Raw genomic sequence first — 19,578 nt, 5'->3', positions numbered from 1 at the left:
CTGAATCCTAAGTGGCAATGGGGAAACAGGGCGATCTCCACTGTGAAAGTCCAAAAAGTTTAGGGATGGGGTTGATCAGTTTCCTCTGGTGATGGGAGTAAAAGTAGGTTACAAATAGGAAGATGCCTTGAAAGTTTGCTTAAGAAAAGTTGATACTCACAGATCCTCTCCCTCCCTGCAGCCAAGAGAATTCTTCATCCTAGGAGAAGACTATAGATTTATTTCCTAAAGAGGGTGAGATAGAGGGCCTTTAGAATGGGGGTGTCAGGCACAGTTGAGGGCACACTGTGAAGGCACTTTGTGCTCGTGTATAACTTCTCTCCATACCCAGTATCATGTACCAACGTTGATTTAGTTCCACATTTGCTATGCAGATAAATAGGTGACCCCTAACCCCTACTATGGAAAAGGACAAACTTCTTATTAACTAGTCTCCCACTGAGTGAATCATTTAGGTTTTTGGATAACATTTCATTTTTCCTTTTCTTTCCTCTCCTGTAACTTAGAAGTTAATAGGCACAGAAGAGAAGAGGATGTAATGAACTATAAAAAGTTGAAGAGTAAATACTTTCTGGGTATACTAGTTTTGTCCTAACAATTGGATTAGTCAGCAGTTGATGCTTTAAAAAAATATTATTTTATTAATCCATAGCTCTTGCAAGTCACCTGACATGTTTTGGCCGTGGAGGTGAGAGTGATGTACAAAGAAACCCAAGGTGTATTCTTTGCCCTTGTGGAAGGGATGAGATGCAACATTCAATCTAGCTGTTGTTGTGTAAAGTGTAAGACTGGGTAAAAAGTTAAGAGAAAAACTCTTGTCCCCTACCCTAGGAGAATTTACAGTCTAAAATGATCTTTCTGCCATTTGTAGGAACATGGATGAACCTAGAGAATACCATAGTAAGTGAAGTAAGTCGGAGAAAGACAAATATTATACGATATCACTTTATATGTGGAATATAAAAAATAATACAAATGAATCTCTGCAAAACAGACTCACAGACATAGAAAACAAACTTATGGTTAACCAAAGGAGAAATGGGGGAGGGGTAGATTAGGAGTATGGGATTAATAGGTACAAACTAATATACATAATGTAAAGCAATAAGGAACTGTATAGCACAGGGAACTATATTCAGTATCTTGTAATAACCTGTAATGGAAAACAGTTTGAAAAAATGTATAAAACTGAATCATGTTGGTGTATACCTGAAATGAACATGATATAAGTCAGCTATTTTGTTGTTGTTTAGTCGGAGAAGGCAATGGCACCCCACTCCAGTACTCCTGTCTGGAAAATCCCATGGACGGAGGAGCCTGGTAGGCTGCAGTCCATGGGGTCATGAAGAGTTGGACACTACTGAGCGACTTCACTTTCACTTTTCACTTTCATGCATCGGAGAAGGAAATGGCAACCCACTCCAATGTTCTTGCCTGGAGAATCCCAGGGACGGGGGAGTCTGGTGAGCTGCTGTCTCTGGGGTCGCACAGAGTCGGACACGACTTAAGCGACTTAGCAGCAGTAGCAGTGGCTAAGTCATGTCCGACTCTTCGTGACCCCATGGACTGTAGCCCACCAGACTCCTCTGTCCATGGGATTTCCCAGGCAAGAATACTGGAGTGGGTTGCCATTTCCTTCTCCAGGGGATTTACCCGACTCAGGGATCAAACCCATGTCTCCTGCTTGGCAGGCAAATTCTTTAGCACTGAGACTCAGTGTAGATTGTTTTGAAAAATTAGACACTCAAGATCCTTTTCCTTCCTCTATTCAGCCAAAGCAATTAATACTGGTGAATATTTGAGATTTTATTTTTCTTGTCCTTCATGAACTATGCTTGCGTCCGTCATTTTGAATCAGAGACATTTCCAGTTTCTTAAAGAAAACTGATGAGTGTGTTTTTCTATTATGTGTTCCACAGTTTGTCATTATATTTGCAGATAACATTAAAAGGCATAAGACTCTTCTGTGGATATTTTCTCATGCTTCCACATACAGATCTTTATTCCCACTCATCTCCAGTTGTGACGTTCACATAGTTAAATACATTTGTTCAAAGAGAGCTATATATCTGTCTGTTTTTGTTGTTGTTTTAAAGAGAGCTGCTAGTAGCTTCTGTGGAGCTCTTCAGAGTGAGATAAGTTAAATTAGCATACCCATGGACACATTGCATCTAAGATGGTCTGCCGTCTTATGTATCTTTGGCTTATAGAAGTAATACTCCTGAGAAGTTGTCTGTAAAATAGTTTTGTGTATATATGTTTTATCATATAATTGAGGAAATTAATTGATTGTAACAGAGGAACCAGAGATCAAATTGCCAACATCCGCTGGATCATAGAAAAAGCAAGAGAGTTCCAGAAAAACATCTATTTCTGCTTTATTGACTATGCCAAAGCCTTTGACAGTGTGGATCACAATAAACTGTGGAAAATTCTGAAAGAGATGGGCATACCAGACCACCTGACCTGCCTCTTGAAAAACCTATATGCAGGTCAGGAAGCAACAGTTAGAACTGGACATGGAACAACAGACTGGTTCCAAATAGGAAAAGGAGTATGTCAAGGGTGTATATTGTCACGCTGCTTATTTAACTTCTGTGCAGAGTACATCATGAGAAACGCTGGGCTGGAAGAAGCACAAGCTGGAATCAAGATTGCGGGAGAAATATCAATAACCTCAGATATGCAGATGGCACCACCCTTATGGCATAAAGTCAAGAGGAACTAAAAAGCCTCTTGATGAAAGTGAAAGAGGAGAGTGAAAAAGTTGGCTTAAACCTCAACATTCAGAAAACGAAGATCATGGCATCGGTCCTATCACTTCATGGGAAATAGGTGGGGTAACAGTGGAAACAGTGGTTGACTTTATTTTGGGGGGCTCCAAAATCACTGCAGATGGTGATTGCAGCCATGAAATTAAAAGACGCTTACTCCTTGGAAGGAAAGTTATGACTAACCTAGATAGCATATTCAAAAGCAGAGAAATTACTTTGCCAACAAAGGTTCGTCTAGTCAAGACTATGGTTTTTCCAGTGGTCATGTGTGGATGTGAGAGTTGGACTGTGAAGAAAGCTGAGCGCCGAAGAATTGATGCTTTTGAACTGTGGTGTTGGAGAAGACTCTTAAGAGTCCCTTGGACTGCAAGGAGATCCAACCAGTCCATTCTGAAGGAGATCAGCCCTGAGATTTCTTTGGAAGGAATGATGCTAAAGCTGAAACTCCAGTACTTTGGCCACCTCATGCGAAGAGTTGACTCATTGGAAAAGACTCTGATTCTGGGAGAGATTGGGGGCAGGAGGAGAAGGGGACGACAGAGGTTGAGATGGCTGGATGGCATCACCGACTCGATGGACGTGAGTCTGAGTGAACTCCGGGAGTTGGTGATGGGGTCGCAAAGAGTCGCAGATGACTGAGCGACTGAACTGAACTGAACTGAACATAATATAATACTGTTCAGTCTCTTTTGTAATATTGGTGTGTTTCCCTTTGAGGGATTCTTAATCTACTAGTAATTTGCCCTGTTCTTCATCTCTATATTGTGAGGGCTACTAAGTCCTTTTGATTGAATTAAAGAGAATAAATAATATAGTGTCATAATTCAGATACTTGGAATCACTTTCCAAAGTGACATGTGAATTTTTTAAGCTTATCTCGAGTGACTTTGACTGTTGGATACAAGCTTTTGAATAAAAAAAGGATGGTGGAGGAGGGGGAACTGTCTTGAGCTGTTCATCTAGATTTTGGATCCGGTCTTAAATAGTGGTTATATGTGATTCTAGAATGCAGAAACTAGAGGGCCTCGTTGTGGTTGTTCAGTTGCTAAGCTGTGTCCGACACTTTGCAACTCCACGGACACTTTGCATCTCCATGGACTGAAGCACCCCAGGCTCCTGTGTCCTCCACTATCTTCCTAATCTGCTCACGTTCATGTCCATTGAGTCAGTGATGCTATCTCACCATCTCATCTTCTGCAACCCTCTTCTTCTTTTGCCTTCAGTCTTTCCCAGCATTAGGGTCTTTCCCAGTGAGTCAGCTCTTTGTATCAGGTAGCCAAAGTATTGGAGCTTCAGCTTCAGCATCAATCCTTCGATGAGTGTTCAGGGTTGATTTCCTTTAGGACTGACTGATTTGATCTCCCTGTGGTCCAGGAAATTCTCAAGAGTCTTCTCCAGCACTACAGTTAGAAAGCATCAGTTCTTTGGTGTTTAGCTGCCTTTATGATCTAATTCTGACATCTGTACATGACTAATGGAAAAACCATTGCTTTGACTCTAAGGACCTTTCAGCAAACTTGATGTCTCTGGTTTTTAATACACTGGATTTGTCATAGCTTTCCTTCCAAAGAGCAAGTATCTTAATCTCATGGCTGCATAGTAAGGGCATACTAAGGGAGTGTACGGTGATAAGGACAGGAAGGAAGTTAGCATTTAGCTCTCTTCTGTATATAGGGTTGGAGCAGATGCTTAAAAGCATAACTTTCCCATTCCTTTCAGCAGTGCTGTTTATGTTGAAATTTATGAAGTTAATTTTTCTTTAAAAACGTCCTCAGATTATTTTATGGTCAGATTAATCTGTTACCTAAATATTCATTAGTATGACTTAATGGCCATTGGGTGACTGGTGGTGGAGTAGGGACAGACTGATTGTAGTAAATATGAAATGTAAGCCAAATTAATACTTAGTCATGTTTGTTGTTGTTGTTTACTTACTAGGTTGTGTCCGACTCTTTGCGACCCCGTGGACTGTAGCCTCTGTCCTTGGGATATTCCAGGCAAGGATGCTAGAATAGGTTGCCATTTTCTACTGAAAGGGATCTTCTCCACCCAGGGATCGAACCTGCATCTCTTTCACTGGCAAGGGAATTTTATCACTGAGACACCAGAGATGAAGTGCTAGATCAATTTTAAGTACAATCAGTATCTCAGTTGACTTAGCTGCCACAAAGAAACCTATCATACTTTAATAAAATCAAGTGTAGAATAATTGTTAAAATTTTAAGGTTATAAAGCACTGCTTTATTTACTCATGGAACCAGGAGACCAGGGCACCAGTTTTCATTCAGGCCATTTGTTTGGGAGCTGCTGGTTGTTTGATTTCAACATATGCTTAAGTCTTATTAAGGTATAATTTCTTCAACTTTGTTTCCTTTCCTTTTTTTTTTTTTAAGGCTCTTATTCTGTGTGCTTTCTTTGATCCTTAGCTTTGAAGCATTGGCATGAGCATGACATGTGGCAAATTTATTTTTCAGTCTTTAGGTGGGGAGGATTGAGTTAATCATACATCTCAATTCATGACACACCATCAACAGTGGTTTGTGCAAGTCTTCTCTCTTAGCTTTTAAAATTAATTAGAATTAATTTTCTTTTACCTCCACTTCTCATTTCTGCACTTAGTCTCCCTTAGTTCACTGTTCTAATATATTTGATGTATCTTTATAAATACATAGTGGGATTTTTTTTGGCTGTGTATTGTTAAATTTACCTGAATGGTGTGCTGTGGTCTTTGTTTTGCTTCTTACCCCTCCATCCTCCCCTGTCCTCATTTAGGAACCGTTTGAGGATGATATTTCTGTGTATACATCTAATTCTTTGTGTATAACTGCATCTACTGTCTGTAAATGACTTATTCCCTCAGTAATGGGCACCCACATTACCTTCAACTCCCCACTACCACAGACAGTGGGATGAATAGCTATGTTCTTGTTCTCCTGTGGTCCTGTGGGAGAGTTTTCTGGACATATGCATACGAGTGAATTGTTGCATGTAATTTGATTAAGCACTACCAGATTTGGGCTCTTTTGTCTGTGTGTCCAGTGGATCCTATTTCTCCATCTTCCTGCCAGCACTTGGCTTTATCTGCTTTTCTAATTTTTGCCTATCTGATATGGGTTAAGTGGTATCTTAATGTTGTTTTAATTTGCATTCTCCAGTTACTAATGCGTTGCAACATTTCTTTGTATTCCATTAGGGCCATTTTAAATGTCTCCAGTAAATTACCTGTTTATATCTTTCACCCATTTCTTTAATTAGAGTTCATATCTTTTCTTGGTTGATTTGTAGACATCTTTTATCTAGTTTAGAATATTAGTGTCATAGTGTGTTAATTTTGTTAATGGTGCCTTTTGTTGTGCAGAAACTAACATTGTTGTATAATTTTTTTACCTTATGGTTTCTGGGTCTTGTTAAATATAATAAAGGTAGTCTACATTTTGAATTATATACTTTAGAATTTAGATTTTTACATTAAGTCTTTAATCTGAGTCCATCATTATCTATGGCTTAGAATAGTAATCTTTTCTACTTGTAGTGAGATTGTTTTTCCAATCCCATGAACTACTTTGTGGTACCAAAGTAGTTATACCTCTTCTGCATCATGTTTCTATGTTTTCATGACTCTCTTTCTAATAGTCTTTGTTTTATTAGGTATATTTGTTTTTTCTCACATTAGTACCAACCTTTATTGTGTGTCTTTTGTTTGTTTTTTCACTCTGCTTTGTGCTGTTTTAAAAACTTATAGGGTATATAAATTAAAAAGATGTAATTTCTTTCTCAAATTAATCTATAAATTCAGTGTAGTCCCAGTTTTGCATGTTAGTCGCTCAGTCGTGTCTTGACTCTTTGTGACCCCATGGATTGCAGCCCACCAGGATCCTCTGTCCATGGGATTCTCTAGGCAAGAATATGGAGTGGGTTGCCATTTCCTTCTCCGGGGATCTTCCCGACCCATAGTCTCAGTTAAATTTCATCTATTTTTGCCCTTCAGATGTGGCAAACATTTACAAGTTTGAATGGAAAAGTAAAGATTTTTTTCATGATTGATTTATCACTTTCTGGCCCTCTTAATGCGTAGTCAATTTAAGTTCACAGTTTTTCTTGTCCCAACTTTGGCATTTTATATTTTTCTAGAACTTTATTCATTTTATCACTAAAAATTTTGTTGTTGTTGTTTTAAACTTGTTTATTTGGCTGCACTGGGTCTTTGTTGCAGCTTTTGAGATCTTCAGTTGTGGCATTCAGGATCTAGTTCCTGGCCAAGGCTTGAGTCTGGGCCCTCTACCTGGGGAACGGAGAGTCCCAGCCCCTGGGCCACCAGGGGAGTCCTCTCTTTTTTTTTAAGAATAAAATTTTTATTCTAGAACAAGTTTAGGTTTACAGAAAAATTGTGGAGATGGTACAGAAAGTTCCCGTTGCTTCTGACAAATTCTTTGAGCCTTTCTTCATCTTTGTTTCACCTTCATTCCTGAAGGATATCTTCACTGAATTTAGAATTTGGGGTTGACACTACTTTTCTCGTGTGTGTGCTCAGTTGTGTCTGACTCTTTACAACTCCATGGTCTGTAGCCTGCCAGGTTCCTCTGTCCATGGATTCTCCAGGCAAGAATACTGGAGTGGGTTGCCATTGGGCTTTTCTCTTCGCACTTTATAATTATTGTTCCACTGTCTCCTGGCTTCCATGGTTTCTGATGAAAAGTCTGCATTCATTTAAGTTATTGTTCCTTGGGATGTAATATGACTTTTTTTTTCCTGGATATTCTTTTAAGATTTTTTTTTTTCCCCCAGCAGTATGATTATGAGATGTTTGGATGTGATTTTCTTTAAATTTATTCTGCTTGACTTTCTTCGATCTGTAAATTTATGTCTTTCACCAAATTTGGGAAGTTTGCAGACATTATTTCTTCAGTTACTTTTTCTACATGAACCAGTTTCTTCTTTTCTTTTGTGACTCCAATGACATGGATGATCGTGTTTCAAAGTTCTCTGAGGTTATGTTAAGTTTTTTCAGTCTCTTTCTGGTCTTCGTATTGAATCATAATATTCATCTGTCTTTATGGTTATTGAGTTTTCCCCCATTATTTTAGTTCTGCTCTTCAGCTCATCCTGTGATCTTTTTATTTGACATACTTTTCTGTTGTAAAATTTCCATTTGGTTCTCTTAAAACAGTTTTATTTTGAAATAGTTATGTATTTACAGGAAGTTTCAAAGAAATGTGCCAGAAAGTACCTTGAACTTCCCCCAGGCTGTCTCAGCGTTAACATCTTGTGTAACTGTCGTACATTATTAATGAGAATTGACATTGGTACAATCCATAGAGCTTGGTCAGACTTTTCCAGTTACATATGCAGTTGTGTGTATATGTGCACATTGATGTGTGTGAGTATGGAGGTGAAACTTGCTCAGTTGTGTCCAACTCTTTGAGATCCCATGGACTGTACAGTACAGTCCGTGGAATTCTCCAGGCCAGAATACTGGAGTGGGTAGCCTTTCCCTTCTCCAGGGGATCATCCCAACCCAGGGGTTGATCCAGGTCTCCCGCATTGCAGGCAGACTCTTTACCAGCTGAGCCACAGGGGAAGCCCCCGTGTGAGTATGATTTTATGCAGTTTTATCATGTGTTGTATCATGTAACTGCTGGACAATCAATCTACAGAACTGTTATCATCATCCATTTGTTTTTTTTTTTTTTTTTTTCATTGTTTTTGCTTTTCTTTTGGGAACATCTACTTTTCAAGAGTGTTTACCTTTACCTCATGGAGCATAGTTATAATAACTGCTTTAAGTTATTTGATAGTTGTAATATCTGTTTAATTTCGGTTTTCGCATCTCTTGTTTCCCCCCCACAGAATTGGTTATATTTTCTCGGCTCTTTGTTGAGTAGTTTTGAATTGTGTCAGGAACATATTGAGTAGTATTTTGTGAAACTTCGGGTGCTGTTAAAATCCTCTGGAGAATGTTGAAATTGTTTGTTTTAGCTGACAGTTGGTTTGGTTAGGTTCCGATCTTAAGTTTGGTTTCGCCTTCTGTGAGTGGTGGTTCCACTGTCATTTGAGTTCTCTGCATTTGCTGTGCTTTTTGGAACTACACCGCCCTTGGTCATTGGACTTGGGCAGTTTCTTACATTGTAGTTCAGGCTCAACGCCTTTGCTGTCTGTCTTTGGATTTGTTCTACACATGCAAACTTGGAGAGCAGACAGACACTGTAGGGGGAGGGCACAGGGGAGAAGGACTCTGCCTAAGACTTATATTTGTTCATATGTAGAATTGAGGGTCTCTTTCCAGTTTTTTCTTGTTTGGTGAAAGCCAAACAAGCCCCACATTCTTGGGCTTCCAGGAGCCCCTTTCCCATGAAATTCTGTGGAGAAAGGAAGAAAGGGAAAAATGTACCTTGTACTCTTTGGCTTGCTTTGGCTCTTTCTCTTCCCCAGTCCTGTGGTCAGAATAAGGAAGTTTCTCTCAGCATTTTTAGTGTGTGTTTCTGCTGTGCTATTTTGTGAATTGGGTCAAAGCTGGGCAGTAGAGTTTAAAAATAAAAAAGGGCAAGGAAACTCACTGGTACTGTAATTTTTCAAGTTTTTACTTCCCTTACCTATTTGATTGTTGTTTACTTTTCTCCTTCCTTGGGTGGTTTTCTTTTTGTACTCAGTTCAGTTAGTTCAGTGAGAGTTCCTCAGTTTTGTCTGACTCTTTGCAACCCCAAGGATATACATTCCATGGAATTCTCCAGGCCAGAATACTGGAGTAGGTAGCCTTTCCCTTCTCCAGGGAATCTTTCCAACCCACGAATAGAACCGGGGTCTCCCATGCAGGCAGATTCTTTACCAATTGAGCTATCAGGGAAGCCTACTCAGTTCAGAGTTTTTAGCTTTAATCACTGGGAGAGAGATGGTGCAGTAGTAAAGACTCTGCCTGCCAGTTGCAGGACAGGCAAGAGATTCCTAGATATGGAAGATCCCTTGGAGTGGGAAATGGCAGCCCGCTCCAATATTCTTGCCTGGAAAATCCCATAGACAGAGGATCCTGGTGGGGTACAGTCCATGGGTTTGTATATAGTCAGACAACTGGATGATTGAGCACAGCACATAGTGGGGGAGAGAGTCTGTAGTGGGCTTACTCCATCTTGACATCTTTGGTAGGGTGTAATTTGATAAATTCAGGACAAAAAAAAAATTATCAAATAATAGAGAAACTAGTTAAGGGCATGGATTTGTGAAAGCACAGAACTAGCCAGTACTGAATATAAGTTTTCTATGAAATTGCCTTTCAGTCTGTGAAGAGTGTTGAGCTGTTGTTAGAATCCATCAGTGTGTTCAACTTTGTGGGGGAAACTGTGGTGTGGAGAAGAAACTGTGGCGGAGAAGACTCTTGAGAGTCCCTTGGACTGCAAGGAGTTCCAACCAGTCCATTCTAAAGGAGATCAGCCCTGGGATTTCTTTGGAAGGAATGATGCTAAAGCTGAAACTCCAGTACTTTGGCCACCTCATGTGAAGAGTTGACTCATTGGAAAAGACTCTCATGCTGGGAGGGATTGGGGGCAAGAGGAGAAGGGGACGACAGAGGATGAGATGGCTGGATGGCATCACTGACTCGATGGACATGAGTGAACTCCGGGAGTTGGTGATGGACAAGGATGCCTGGTGTGCTGCGATTCATGGGGTCACAAAGAGTCGGACACGACTGAGCAACTGATCTGATCTGATCTGATGTGATTGATTAGTGAGCTGGGGGAACAGTCATGTCTCATCCACTTTTTTGTAGACCAAACATATTAGGTTGAAGCATATGAAATTAACAATACTTGATCATCTTTGACTTACATAAACAGCAGTTTCTCATGAATTTGACCTATATTTAACTCTCAGTTCTAAAATCTGAAGAAAGAAAATGAAACTTCAAGTTTAAATATCATCTGTATTAAGGTGAATGCTTGCTGCTTTAACAGACAAATCCAAAATCTCAGATGCATGCGTGCTTGCTAAGTCGCTTCAGTTGTATCCGATTCTTTATGACCATATGGACTGTAGCTTGCTAGGCTCCTCTCTCTGTGGGATTCTCCGGGCAAGAATATATGCCCTCCTCAGGGGATCTTCCCGACTGAGGGATTGAACCCTAGTCTCCTAGTCTCTTGTATTGGCAGGCCTAGCACCACCTGGGAAGCCCTCTCAGATGCATAACATGGTCCAAAATGGACATTCCTGTTGTTGGACAGGGAATGGGGGAAACTGCTTAGTGAGATCATGGGAGACCCAGGTTGATGAAGACTCATCCATGGTTCTTACACAGCTTCTGGGTGTCCTGGGGGTTGATACCCAGCCAGGAGACTGGGAAAGGGAAGGGGTGACAAAAAAGAGGATAACAAGAGCATACTCACTTCTTAACCTCAGTCCAGAGTGCACACGTTGGTTTGGTGAGATCCAACCTAGATGTAGCGGTGATGGGTAGGGTGGGGAGGCAGAAGATTTAGTCTGCGATTGTCAGCTGCTTTCTGGCACCACTTATGAAGGGAAATGTAAGTCTCTGGTGGGCAGCTAGCCATCTCTGCCACACTTCTTGATCACGTGGAGAATGTCTTTCTTACTTATTTATGGCTGTACTGGGTCTTTCTTGCTGCGCAGGCTTTCCTCTAGTTGCAGTGGCAGGGGCTACTCTTCGTTGTACTGCATGGGCTTCTCATCGTGGTGGCTTCCCTTGTTGCAGAGCACAGGTTCTAGGGCACGTGGACTCAGCAGTAGTGGCTCCCAGGCTCCAGAGCACAGGCTCAGTAGTTGTGGGGCACAGGCTTAGTTGCTCTAAAGCATGTAGGGTCTTCCAGGATCAGTGTCTCCTGCATTGGCAGATGGGTTCTTAACCACTGAGCCACCTGGGAAGTCAGGAGAACATCTTTTTGCTTTGCGTATTAATTTGCTAGGGCTGCTGTAACAAAGACTAACACAGACTGGGTGGCTTAAACAATAGAAATTTATTTTCTCACAGTTCTGGAGGCTGGAAGTCCAAGGTCAGGATGTCAGCAGGTTTGGTTTCTTCTGAGGTCTCCTTGGCTTACACACGGTGCCCGCTCACTGTGTCCTCACGGTCTCTCTGTGTTCATCCCTCGTGCCTCTGTGTTCACGCTTCCTCTTTTAATAAGAAACCAGTTCAGCTGGATTAGGGCCCATCCTAAGGGCCTCATTTTAACTTAACCTCTTTAAAGACTTTGTCTCTCTATTACAGTCCCATTCGGAGGTCCTGGGTGTTAGGGCTTCAATACTTGAATTTTAAGGGAACAAAATTCAGCCCATAATATCACTGTACATTTATAATAAATGTATACTTTTTTTACTGAAAGTAGTCATACTCCATTAAATAAAAGAAGAAAGGAATGTTAGATCTGTGTTATAATTATGCTTTTAATGGATCTGGAATAAATTTTGAATTATATATGTTAATGATTACCACTATTTCAGAAGCATTTTTCCTTACTTATTCGTCAAGGAAACAGTTTAGCAGTGAAGATAGTTTAGTTTTTAGTGAATGTGATTATTGTTTTTCTCTCTTCCAGAGTTTGGAAGTGTTCTTTTCTTCCTGTAGCTTATCCAAAGGATATGTTCATTAGTGAGATAGTAAAGAGAGTTACCAACCATGTCACCTATGAGGAAATCACCACTCTCTGCAGCATAAGAATAAATCTTATGTTTATAAGATTTATAAATCTTTGACATCTACTATCCTACTTCTTGGGGCTTCCCTGATAGCTCAGTTGATAAAGAATCCGCCTGCAGTGCAGGAGACCCTGGTTTGATTCCAGGGTGAGGAAGATCCACCAGAGAAAGGATAGGCTACCCACTCTAGTATTCTTGGGCTTCTTTTGTGGCTTAGCTGGTAAAAAATCTGCCTGCAATGTGGGATACCTGGGTTTGATCCCTGGGTTGGGAGGATCCCCTGGAGAATGGAAAGGCTACCCACCCTAGTATTCTGGCCTAGAGAATTCCATGGACTGTATAGTTCATGGATCTCAAAGAGTGGGACACGACTGAGCAACTTTCAGGTTCATCCTACTTCTTATGCCTTGTAATTGACAGGGTTCCCCTCACTTCTGGGGAAGAGTGTAACCTGCGCTCTGGTGTCAATGAGAGTGTCCCTGTGGATAATTAGAGAAGTGAACAGGTGATTGTCCCTCAGTGGAGGGACGAGCTCAGGGGACTGCAGGGGTCCCTAGGGCAGAGGCCTTGCCAGCTGTATCTCTTTAAGAGATCTGGGTGTGGGATTCCAGAGTCTGTGGTCAGGGCTGGAGCACTGCAAGAGGTGACAGTTTCATCCTTTGGAATGGGACCGAGGTCTCCTGAAGAGCCCACAGCTCCTGAACCAAGGCTTTTAACTTGTGTTCGGCTGTCCCGAAATGACTTATCAGGGACCCTGATTGCTACAGCTGCCAATACAGAGAGCCTGTCGCTCGTCTTGTACGGGAGGCTGAGCTTCTTCCTTCTGTCTCTGTGAGCCTGGAGGGGCCTCTTCCTGTGTAAACAAAGCTTGAAAACAGTTTCAGAGACCCCTATGAACCATTAGCACCTTTCTCCCTCTCCCTTTTGGTGACTGTTTCTAAAAAGCCTTGGATTTCTGTTGTGGTGTAGTTAGGCGTCTCTGTTCCTCATTCACACTGGCTGTTGTTGGACTTTTTGGCACAGTAGATATTAACAGGGAATGCCTGGGACAGACGTTGTTTCTTCCTCAACTCATATGCTGCCACCTCCCATTCTTGGGGGTCCCAGTCGACCACTGAGGGGTCTGGGTTCCCCTCCAACAGTGTACCATTAGCAAATGTATTTGGGAAAGCTCCAGGCTCCAAGGATGTAGCCTTTACAACTTGGCATATGGATATGCCACTGTTCTCAGAGACATCCAAGTCATGGGGGCCTTACAAGCTTCTAGTATTTTTTTAACCTCCTCCGGGGACTAAGGAGGGTCTGGTACCCAGTGCCTTGGGCCCCACTTTCAGCAACATATAATGCCCTTGCTTCATAGTGCTTGCCTCCAGGTGCCATGATGGCCAGGACTTTTTAGGAGATTTTGTTTTATTGGGGCTTGTTAAATGACATTTTGTTTCTGAAAACCAAGGCCATGTTATGTGGTTGGTTGCCTTTGCAGCCTGCCAGACACTTGAAGGTGGAAGAGAATGTGCTTGTGAACTCCACCATCTGAACTGCTGGACCCCTTCTCTTGGCCTGCTGTTTCATCACCGCCATTTCCATGGGTTAGAGGCAAAGCTCTAAGGGAAAAATGAGGCTCTTTACCTCTTATACAGGTGGTGATTAAAGATTGTGTAGCCTCACTGTCAAATGTCAGAACCTGTTTTTTTGACTCCTCAGGATTACCTTTTACCAGAGAGGGGGGTGAGGTTTAGCTCTCTTTTATAAAACTATATTCCACCTTTATAGATTTCATTACAGAATCTTCCCCAATCAGGGATTGAACCTCAGGCCAGGTTCAATCAGTAAAAGGGCTGAGTCCTAACCACTGGATCGCCAGGGAATTCCCTACTCCACCTTCAAATGAACTATAATTATTTTGAATATTATTATATACATATCAGGTAAATATTGATATCTTTAGAGATTTTGCTTCTATGTTTGTTTTTGTAATTACTGTATTAAAAGTTATATTAATATCAGATGAATACTGGTTTGTAAAAGATTATATTTTTACATGTTTTTATATTTATTATGAAACTAATAAGTTTAACAATCTACTGGCTTCCAAAAAGGAGTAACAACTCAGCTTCTGTGTTGACATCAGCTGCTAGCTGTTAAAGTGAGAAATCTTTTGCAGTTTGGTTGTAGAAACTTGTCACCTCTATGAATGAAGTTATCCAATTACTCTATGAGAGATTCCGTAGTCAGACCAGTTTTTTGCTGTGTCATGATCCTTTTATCATTTCTGAAAATCAGCTCTTAAGATTCACCAGGTCTTGCTTAAAAATGAGAAAGTTCTATAGTTTTTGTTTATATGTTACTTCACATGTTCATATTTTAAAATACAGATCTAGGGAATTCTGTAGTATATGATATATGTTTTTCTTCTCTCTGTGTCTCTCTCTTTCTCCCCTCTTCCCTCTTGCCCAGTACCCTGGCCCGCTTTCTCTCTATATATATATGTATAGTGTTCAACATGTATTCCTTGTATCAATTAATATTTGAGCACCCACTAAGTTCAAACATTGTTCTGCCTGAGACAGTTGCTGACTGTATAAATGCATAAGGATAAAGGCAGACAATGTGTGGATGTATGAGGCTTAAACAGTTTTTTCAGTACCTTGGGTTACTTGAGGACTTCCTTTCAGTGAGCAGCCTTAAATATGTAAAACAATAGTCTCAGAAGTTTTGATTTCATTCTTTCAACAGAAGTTTTATTAACTAACTGCTTTACTATTTAGTAGATTCTGGGGATAGCAAAGTGACTCTGACCCAGTTCCTGTCCACAAAGGGCTCACAGTCTAATCAGGAACTGATTTGTAATGAAAAGGAAGTTAAAGGTTGATTATATGCTGAGGTAAACGATAATAGAGGTATGAAAAGAAAATGCCATGGCAACACAGGGCAGGGGTTGAGGAATGGGCTTGCCAGGAAAAGCCTCACAGAGAATATATTATTGTTGGCAGCCCCTTGAACGACTTTGGCTGTGAGAAGATGGGAGTTCAGTTCTCTGTGACCCTTGGAACCTAGGCCTTTTAATTATTCATAAATAACTTAAACATACTTCTAGGACTGGGAGTTTATTTAAAAGATGCACCTGCATTTCTAGTTTAACCTTTAGTTTAACTAGTCCTTTAGGAAAAGGTGTTTATGGATGCAGCTGTATGGCAGCGTTACAGATGTTTGCTCTTTAGAGTTCCTTACAGCACAGTTACAGATATACTGCTTTACTTAGGTTGCCCTTTCCTTTTTAACACAAAATGTTTCTCATTTATAGTATATGGCTCCTTTTTAAAAGAAATGCACCTTTACAAAGGAGATTCTAGGTTTTTCATTTCTATGTTGTGAAGTAAGATACATTTCTTGGAAAAAAATGTTTGCTGTAAGTGGAACTGAAAGCATTTGCTAGGAGAGAGTTAAGAGTTGGTAAACTCGTGACATGCTGGATCTGTGGTGAGCTGAGAATGCTTTCACAACAATTTGATTCAGCACTCACTCACTGAGTGCTGTGGTCAAAGCACTGCTGCTAGACTCTGATGGAAAAGAAAATGAACAAAACATAGGCTCTGTTTTAAAGGATCTTCCAATTTACTGCACTGAGTCTCTTTTCTTCTCTTCTCCATTTTTGTCATTTCCCAGATAATGAAAAGTAGAGCTGTAATTTATCGATTCTGTAAGCTGAAAAGGGTATAAAATTAGTTTGCTTAAAATGTTGGGCTGGTTCTCCTTACTGCTGCCAGGATTTAAAATAACAGAAAATATTTGGTGCCTCCTTCCACAAATTAACATTTCCATGAGTGGCTGCTTTTCATGGAGCATCTTGAGCCAGCCCCTCTCGTGCTGTGAGTCTTCGTTGACAGTATTAAATCAGATCTGAGCAGCTCTAGGAGACAGTTGAGAGTTTGAGAATATGCCCAGTGTCAGCATCTTGGCTAGAGTGCTGTTAAACAAAGAACACTCTTGGCACCCAACAACTGATTAGACATGTACCATTCAATGTGTGAGCTCCAATAAATAAAGCCACGCAGGGCATTCAGTGCTTTCATTTGGGCAGAACTAAATGGTTAAGTGTCCGCTTAGGCTTCCCCCTAAGTCTGTTCGAGGCAATCAGCACATAATCCAGAAGATGTAAAATCTCCAAGTATAGCCACTTACTTTTACTATGTAAAGCTCTGTGCTGGGTGCTTCACGCTGTAAAGAGACAAGACTGAGTACCAGTCAGGTAGTTTACAGATTGAGTGGCACCCTACTCTAACTCTTCTACCTGCCATCCCATTGCAGGTCCATTTCTTCCTGGCCTGCCCTGGTCTGTAGCCACCTACCACGTGGTGTTGACCCTGACTCGTTCAGTATGGTTCTTCTAACACAGTCTCTATAACCTTATCCTGAATGTAGAGTGGATATTGGAAACAGTAGAAGAGATGGGCCTAGATCTCTGGACAGTGTCTGCAGTGACTGATGAAGCCCATTGTAGCACTAATCACTTGAGGTATTGCTTCAGGGCTGTTGTATTTTTGTGATCAGGTCTCATGAACAGGCGGAACCCAGATAGGAAGCAGTCTTTAAAAATGGTTAGCCCATTTTGTTCACGTTTCCTTTTTCTACAGAGTGTGTATTTTCCTGTCCTCAGACTAAAAACGGCACAGTGTGGTGTATGATAGTGGGAGGTTATTTTGCATGAAACACTCGATTCATTTATTCAAGTAATTTATCTTTTCAGGTATTTTTAAAATGACCTGGGATAAATATTTATGAATTCTATGTAAGTACTTGGAGAGTATTTGGAGATGTGTTTTTCTTAAGAATAGAATTATGCTATGGTTTCCTTGACTGTGTTTGATGATATTAAGAGTTCTTGGAAATTTGTTCCAAAGCCTGAAAGTGGATGGAATGTTTGGGATTAGTTTCAACTGTAATTATGTCTTTAGTGGTGGTAGTGTCTCACCTGTTTCATATTATAACATGAGACGTGCAACACACCATCAAAATGGTAAAGAAGCTTCCATGTAAAAGGAAGGGGAATTAACAAAACCATTTAAAAATCTTAAATTATTTTACTGTGCATGTGTTAGTCGCTCAGTCGTGTCTGACTCTTTGCAATCCTCTGGACATAGCCCACCAGGCTTCTCTGTCCATCGGATTCTCCAGGCAAGGATACTAAGAGTGGGTTGCCATTCCCTTCTCCAGGGGATCTTCCTGACCCAATGCAGGTCTCCTGCATTGCAAGCAGATTCTTTATCACTTTGCCACCTGGAAAGCCCTTATTTTACTAAGATTACATTAAATTAGATTAATTAGATTGCATTTATCTAAAGTTACTTAAAGTTGATGTTAGGATCTAGAAGGGAGGGGAGAGCAATAAATAGCACCTTTCTCTCCCACCCAAGTTTTGAATAGATTGGATAGAAATTAAAGGATTAGTAAATAGGGACTATAATATCACCTTTATTATTGATGAAGGCAAGGTAAAGGAAGCAGTTGAGTATTAGAGCCAAATCAGCTTGTTAAGTTCCAGAATTAGGCGGAATCCACAGTACTGCTGGATTAGAGAAGGCATGGGTAGTAGACAAAGCTTCCAGCCAACGCAACTCCCATCCAGGTCACTCTTAAGAGGAAGAAAGACACAACTGTACCATTTATTTTCCCCACATCTGCCAGTCAGATCAGTTACTTCCCTTCCCAGGATAGAAGCATGTAAGTGACAAAGAATTGCCAGGGATGTTACAACTGGTGGGGCTACATTCAGGAAGCCAGACTTGAGCAGTGAGGAGTTTACGCTCCTCAAAAGCATTTGGCTCCTTCCTGTATGTGGTTTCCATGAAGAATGGGTTGGTACCAGGTAGGAAATGGTAGCATGGCTAGGCTAGGAGCAAATTTGTTTTGGGGAAGAGACCTTATAACAAGTAGCCTCTTGGAAATTACAGCAAATGTTTGTTTGCCAGAATCATGGGAATTGTGCGCCCTTAGGCAGCCCTCGCTGCTTTTCTGAAACATCTATGGTTTGGCATCTTTCCTGGGCATTAAGTGAAGGTCCACAACTTAGTTTGCTGCTGTCCTTTAGCATCTTAAAATATACCTGCTGTTCTGTCTTTTCTTTGAGTTTTCTTCACAGACTCCTTTTGTTTCCTCCCCAACCCCTAGTGTTTCCCATGATTGTAGCCAACTTTCTTTTCACTTGACACTCTTACCTTGGCTGTCAGCCATTTACACGGTTTTAGCTGTTTAGTATATTGATGATTTCCAAATCTTTCTCTCCACCCAGACCTCTATTCTGAGCTCCATGTTTATATGTGTGGCACTCTACTTAACAGTTCCACCTGGGCCGCCTGAAACTAACTTACTCTTCCTCCACGCTCTCCACTACCACCACTCAGAAACCATTGAGCGTTTCATTTTATATCCACAGTTCTTGTGAGTGGCACCTCCGCCTGTCTACTAGGTTAAGCCAGAAACATGGGTGTCACCTCAGCAGGCTCTTCCTCTCCTTTGTTGCTTATCTCTCAGGTCAGAGGTCAACATCTAACCGGAGGCCTGTGAGCCAAGAATGGATTTTTACATTTCTGAGTTGTTTAAAACAAGCATGTATATGTGTTTGTTATAGAGGCCTTCTGTTGTCTGCACAGCCTGTGTTTTTCTATCTGACTGCTGTCCTAGGTCACCAAATCTTACCAGTTCTCCCTCCAAAACATCACTTTTGCTTTTTTCTCTCTATCCCCACTGGCTCATGCTCCTCCCCATCTCACTTGCCCTGTTTCTCTCTTGGCCCCCTCACTAAGTGTTGTCAGATTTCTTTATAAAACACAAAAACCTAATGATGTCCTTTCTTGTTTAAAATCCTGCAGTTTATTGTGCTCTTTTCTCTTTTATTTTTTTCCTACAACCTCTTCAGCCCATAGGACTCTGCTCAGTGGCCACCTTTTCCATTAAGCCCAGCTGTCTCCTACAGTGATGCCCCTGTTCCACCTGGTTTGTACTTCTGTTGCTGCACATTCTAGATTGTGTTCTGAGAGCCCGTTTACCGTTCAGGCACCCCTGTTCCACTGTGTACACTTGGAAGTCAGGTTTCATTTCCAGTTTGTTTCTATATCTTCTTTACCTAACTGTGTGTGGCATCTCAGAGGACTGTAATGAATTAATA

At 41.0% G+C, this 19,578-nt stretch overlaps 1 protein-coding gene and 1 pseudogene across 3 annotated transcripts in view; both read left to right on the top strand.

Annotated features, from left to right (window-relative positions):
• DIP2B (disco interacting protein 2 homolog B) overlaps nucleotides 1–19,578 on the top strand; it is a 229,775-nt gene that overhangs the window by 51,041 nt on the left and 159,156 nt on the right. The window lies entirely within an intron of this gene.
• LOC139183093 (small ribosomal subunit protein uS5 pseudogene) overlaps nucleotides 1–19,578 on the top strand; it is a 69,833-nt pseudogene that overhangs the window by 10,253 nt on the left and 40,002 nt on the right.

Source organism: Bos indicus, chromosome 5 (genome assembly GCF_029378745.1).
Source record: "Bos indicus isolate NIAB-ARS_2022 breed Sahiwal x Tharparkar chromosome 5, NIAB-ARS_B.indTharparkar_mat_pri_1.0, whole genome shotgun sequence".
NCBI classification, from domain to species: domain Eukaryota; kingdom Metazoa; phylum Chordata; class Mammalia; order Artiodactyla; family Bovidae; genus Bos; species Bos indicus.
Note: the sequence above shows the minus strand (reverse complement) of the source record. Positions and strands in the feature narration are given on the sequence as shown.